Genomic DNA, 5,752 nt, shown 5'->3' with positions numbered 1-5,752 from the left:
CTAGAAACCAAAAGACAGGCAGCAGAGACAGAGAGGCGGGGCCATGGCGGTGGGGGGAAAGTCCCCGGAAGCATGCCCAGAGAGCGGGCTGAGGAGCCGACCCTGGGACCCTCAGCATCCGAGGGGTGAATCGGGAGGTAGAAGCAGTCAGAGAGCTTGAGAAGGAGACTAGAGGGGCAGAGAGTAGTCAGAGCTATGCCCGTGAGAGGACGCTCATGGTCCCCAGAATGAATGTTGCCAAGGGGCAAGTAAGATAAGGCCTACAGCTCTTCCTTCGATCTATTGGGAAGGCAGAGTAGACAATTTTTTGGAAGCCGAAGAAGCCTCAATAGGGTGAGAAAGAGAGGTAGAGGCGAAGGAGTGGATCCTGTCCCATGTAAGAAAGATGGCCTAGCAGGGCTGCAGAGAGGAAGGGGGGCAGGGGTCCTGGAAAGAGCTATGGGTGGCAACTCTGGGCCTGGGTTGGCACCTAGCTGGATCCTTAGTTTCTTAGAATGATCTCTCTGCAAGATGGCTCCTTAGCCTTCCATGCAAACAAATTTCTTGGTGTTAAAAAACTATCAATGTAAGAGAAGTTCTTTGACTTTTCATGTTATAAGAAGTTTTGCTAAACAACTACGGTCTTCAAAGCTCATGAGCAGCCATCTAAGGTAAAACTATTCTGGAGATAAAGAAGAAGAATGAAAATTGAGAGACATATGGGAACAATTAGCCCAATGAACGAACGGGTCATGCAGACATCAGTTTCCACAATCTGAAACCCAAAGAACTAGATGGACGGTGCTCAGCTTCGAGTACCAATGCTCTAAGAAGTATCATTTTAGAAGATCCAGGACAGAATGGGAGCAAATGTGGAACAAAGTCAAAGTCATAGAAGAGACCGGTTTACTGGTTACACCCCCCCCCCAGATTATGATCAACAGTCACCCTCAGGTCTGAAACTGAATTCACCCCTCTATTAGAATAATCAGCCATTTAAAATTGCAAAGGCAGCACTTTCCCAAGGGAAGGTGATCCCATGTCTTGGCATCTATTTTACCCTGTCTCTGTTTTGCTCATTTGTTTGTTTTAATAGTTTTACTGGCATAGACGTCACATGCCATAGAAAATAGGAAACACAGGGAGGAACTGAGAAAAGTGACATTACATTAATGGAGGCATGCAATCCGTGACTTGAAACAAAATAGGTATAAACTGTTGAATGGAAAACTGATGATCTTCTCTGCAAACCTTCACCTAATTCACAATGGGTGTTTTTTTTTTAAGTTTTGCTAAATATTTAGAACAATTAAAAAAAAACAAAACTAATGATCTGAAGAATTAAAAATAAAGTCCACATTTTTCCTGTTTTATTTTCACATGGTTATTCAAAACGAAGCAAAACAAAAGCATTAAATGCCTGCTATGTTTGAAATTCTACAGTTTTAAGCAGGATAGTCAGAGTAGGTCGTGATGCAAAGGGGACATTTGAGCGAAGACTTGAAGGGAGTGAGCAATTGCACTACCTAATCTGCCATGGAAGCATGCTCCAGAACCCAGCCCCTCCCCCAGAGGGCTTCTGGTGAGGGCTCCTAAACAGAAGAGGGTTACTTGGCCACTCCTGAAGATGGGCGTGGTGGGCATACAGAGCGCAGGGGCATCATGATTGCGTGGCAGAAGCCCTTACCTAGGGCGCGCTGTTGTCCCAAACAAAAGCAGGGTTGTGTTAGCATACAAGAAGGGGGTGATAAATATTGAATAACTGCTCCCTTGGGGTTATCCATGAGCTTAGAATGGGGGCTGGCATATCCAAGCAAACAAATATACTGTAATTCCAGAACAAACAAGCAAACCAAACTCATTGCAATTGAATATATTCTGGCTCAGTGACCTTTTAGGACAGGGTAGAACTGCCCCTCTGGGTTTCTGAGACGAACTCTTTCCGGGAGTAGAAAGTCTCATCTTTCTCCCTCAGAGTTTCTGTGGTTTCACACTGCGGACCTTTCTGTTAGCAGCCCAATGCTTAACCATTACACCACCAGAACACCTGTCTGGCATGTAATAAACATTAAATACATGTTCTATTATTTTACCGAATCTATAACAAAGCCCAGCTTCTGATTATGGAAACTAGCAGTGGGTTCTATCATGGTCAGGTCAGCAGTGAGGATCAATTCAGTCTATTCAGTCTCAGTTTTTCTGGATCTTACCACCTCACTAGCCTACAGCCATCAAAGAGGGGGAATCAACAGCATTAATCCAAATTTCACAAGATCTTGTCCCACCTGCTTCTCATCCTACTGCAAGGTGCCTGTACATCTCCAGCATGGAGATGGAGTCTCATGTGTTCGAAAAGAATCCCACCAGGCAATCCAGGTACCCTCCTCTCCATGTGCTACAACGGCCTCATGCCTGTAGTGTCGGGGAAGGAGAGGACGGTACTGGAGCAATCCCCCTGTGTTAGTTCAAGTCTACCAAGACATAATGCAAACGTCAAGGCCGAATGAGATATGCAAGATTGCAGAAGGGGGCGGGAGACGCCGGGAAGCACCTTCAGACCTTATGCAGTTCTGCAAGATATGGATGGAGTGTGGGAAGGAAGGAGGTTTGTATAGGATGAGTCTTAGGCCACTCAACTTACTCACTTCCCTTTGACCCTGAGCTTTTGGCCAATCCACCATGCTGCCTCTCTTTCTTTACAATGAGTTCTCTCTGCTACTCCTCACCCCTTCAAGTTAATGACCCTTCCTCTAACCACCCCTGTATTTGGCAGATTTATCAGTCAGGGTGCCCCAGAGTAACAGAACCAACAAGACATAAATGTATTAAAGAGCTGGCTTCTACAATGATGGGAGCTGTCAAGTTTAATAGCCATAAGGCAGCTGGAAATTCAGCAGGTTTTGATGCTACAGTCTTTTAAAAAATGATTATTTTTTAATTGCTAACTAGATGACAGGAGTATTACATTCAGACTAAAAGCTCCGCATTCAACAGTTCATGCCACTCCGCATGCCCCACCCGAGTACTCCATCCCACCTCCCACCCTCAACTTCTCTCCCTCTTATGGTCCTCCATCCTCCCTTCACGCAAGTCCACACCTGTCAGCCTTCCAGTCCATTGCTTCATCTTCTCACCTGTGCCCTCCCTCCCTGGTGCCCTCCAAAGTGTGATCCCTGTGCTATGCAAGTTCTTCTCTCGGTGTTTGTCTGATAGGAGTGGCCTCATCTAGCACGTGTCATTTCGTGATGGGCTAACGTTATTCAGCCTAATGCAGGTCCATCGTGTCATCCATGTCAGGCGCTTCGTGGTGTCTTTGGTGTTGTTTTAGCAGGGTGTGTGTTGCATTATGTGTGTATACCAAAGTTTCCTGATCAATTCCGCTGATGGGCTGTTGTGGCGTTTCCATCTTCTTGCTACTGCTAACAGGGCTGTGATGAACACGCCTCTCCATAGTTGCTGTGTCCGTCTCTTCCTTCTTTAACGTAGATACCTAGCAGAGGTATTGCTGGATCACAGGGAATTTCTATTCCCAGTTGTTTGAGGTGGCTCCATATTCCTTTCCACAGTGGTTGTACATATTTACAGACCCACCAGCACTGGATGGGAGTTCAAATCTCTGCATACTCTCGCCCGGCTGCAGTCTTCAGGGTAGATTTCTTCTCCAAGAAAGCTCAATTTTTGCTTTTAAGACCTTCAACTGAATGGATAAGGCCCACTCACATGATTCAGAGTAATCCTGTTTTTATAATCAAACCAGTGGCCATCAAGTTAATTCCAACTCATGACAATCCCGTGTGTTCAGGGTATAACTGTGCCCGTGGGATTGTTGAGACTGTAACCTATCAGAAGGAGGTCACCAGGCCGTTCTTCCTGTGGCATCTTTAATCAAAACAAACTACCACCCCATCTATTCCTACTCAGAGACTATGTAGACTCATAGTGACCCTGTACATGGTTTCCAAGGCTCTAAATCTTTACAGGAGCAAAGAGCTTCCTCTTTCTCCAACAGAGCACCTGGTGAGTTTGAACCACCAGCCTCTGATGAGCAGCCAGTGCTTACCTGGTAGTGTCACCCTTGAGTGCTGTGTAGAGATTTGCAGCCTTGGAAAACTCTATATAGAGTCACTGTGAATTGGCAGTGGGTTTGTTTATATGAGACCCAAACATCAACAATTACTCTAAAGCAGTGGTTCTCAACCTGTCTAATGCCATGACCCTTTAATCCAGTTCCTCATGTTGCGGTGACACCGCCCCACTCACACCATAAAATTTTCATTGCTACTTCATCACTGTCATTTTGCTACTGTTATGAATCAGGCGACCCTTGTGAAAGGGTCGCTCGACCCCCAAAGGGGTCGTGACCCACGAGTTGGGTCTAAAGCAAAGATGAGAAAGAAGGTAAAGGAGTAGGGAAACTAGAATAGTGGAACTGGAACAACAAAATGCAATTAAAGTTCAAAATATATTTTGAAAAATGTAGCTAATGTTACTGAGTAAATGCATAGAAATGATCAAATGAGAACCTTATTGTGTAAAGTTTCACTGAAAACAATAAAATGTTACTTAAAAAAAATCTTTTTAGGAACTCACCTTTCAGACATGAGTGCTGAAAATTAAAAGGGTGCATGACTTACTAGGCAAGTGGGACCCGGGATGTACAGCTCTGGGAGAAAAATGGGACTGGACTGATGGTTTATATAACATGTCCTTCTCTCTATTTAACAGAGAGATTCATCTGCTCTGTGTCAGGATCCCTGTTAGTCTTGTGACTATCTGCATGTGTTATGGGGTTGTGTTGGATTTTTTTGTTTTTTGTTTTTATTTCGCTATACACAATAGGCTGGATAGACAACTACAGAGACAGTGACTTGTCCAATGGTTCCTGAGGGGCATGGGGGGCAGGGAGGTGAGTGGGGAGTCAACAATGATGGGTACAGGGGAATACTTAGTGTTCTAAAATTGATGGCAAGGAAGGTGTAGCTTTTCTGGTCGTGTTTGACCAATCGAGTTGTATCTGAGAGGAATTAGTGAGAGGTAAATGATGGGTAATCACCATAGTGGGGCAAGAGAGGAAAAAAAGAAAAAGAAGGAAAAATATCTAATGTGTATATATGTAAATATATGTGTACTTGTTTATATATATATTTATACGTAAATACAACAAAGAAGCAGATGGACTTTGGACCTCTACTTAAATCTTACCTGAGTACAAGAACGGTTTGTTCTACTAATGTGGCATTGTATGATACCTTCCTGACACAATTGCTGAAGACGAAATGGTTGCATAAGCAAATGTGGTGAAGAAAACTGATGGTGCATGACTATTAAAAGATATAATGTCTGGAGTTTTAAAGGCTTATAGTTAAACAAGTGGCCATCTAGTAAGGAACAAAGCCCACATGGAAGAAGCATACCAGCCTGTGTGATCATGAGGTATCAATGAGAAAAGGTATAAAAAGTTTAAAACAAGCAAACAAATTGATGTGAAGGGGCAGGGATGTAGTGGAGACCCAAAACCCACTGGTAAGATAATTGGATAGTCTCTCTCAGAAGGGCCACATGGAAGGGATGATAAATCCAGGGTGCAGTATAGCACTGATGAACCACGTAACTATCCTCTAGATCAGCAGTTCTCAACCTGTGGGTCGCGACTTCTTTGGGGGTTGAACAACCCTTTCACAGGGGTTGCCTAAGACCATCAGAAAAGATATTTCTGATAGTCTGAGGAACCAAGGCACCACTCCTCCATCCGTCTCCAGGTGGGTCTGCCCAC

This window comes from Echinops telfairi, unplaced genomic scaffold (genome assembly GCF_000313985.2).
Source record: "Echinops telfairi isolate 266 unplaced genomic scaffold, ASM31398v2 ScPeMD7_443;HRSCAF=831, whole genome shotgun sequence".
In the NCBI taxonomy this organism is placed as follows: Eukaryota; Metazoa; Chordata; class Mammalia; order Afrosoricida; family Tenrecidae; genus Echinops; species Echinops telfairi.
Note: the sequence above shows the minus strand (reverse complement) of the source record.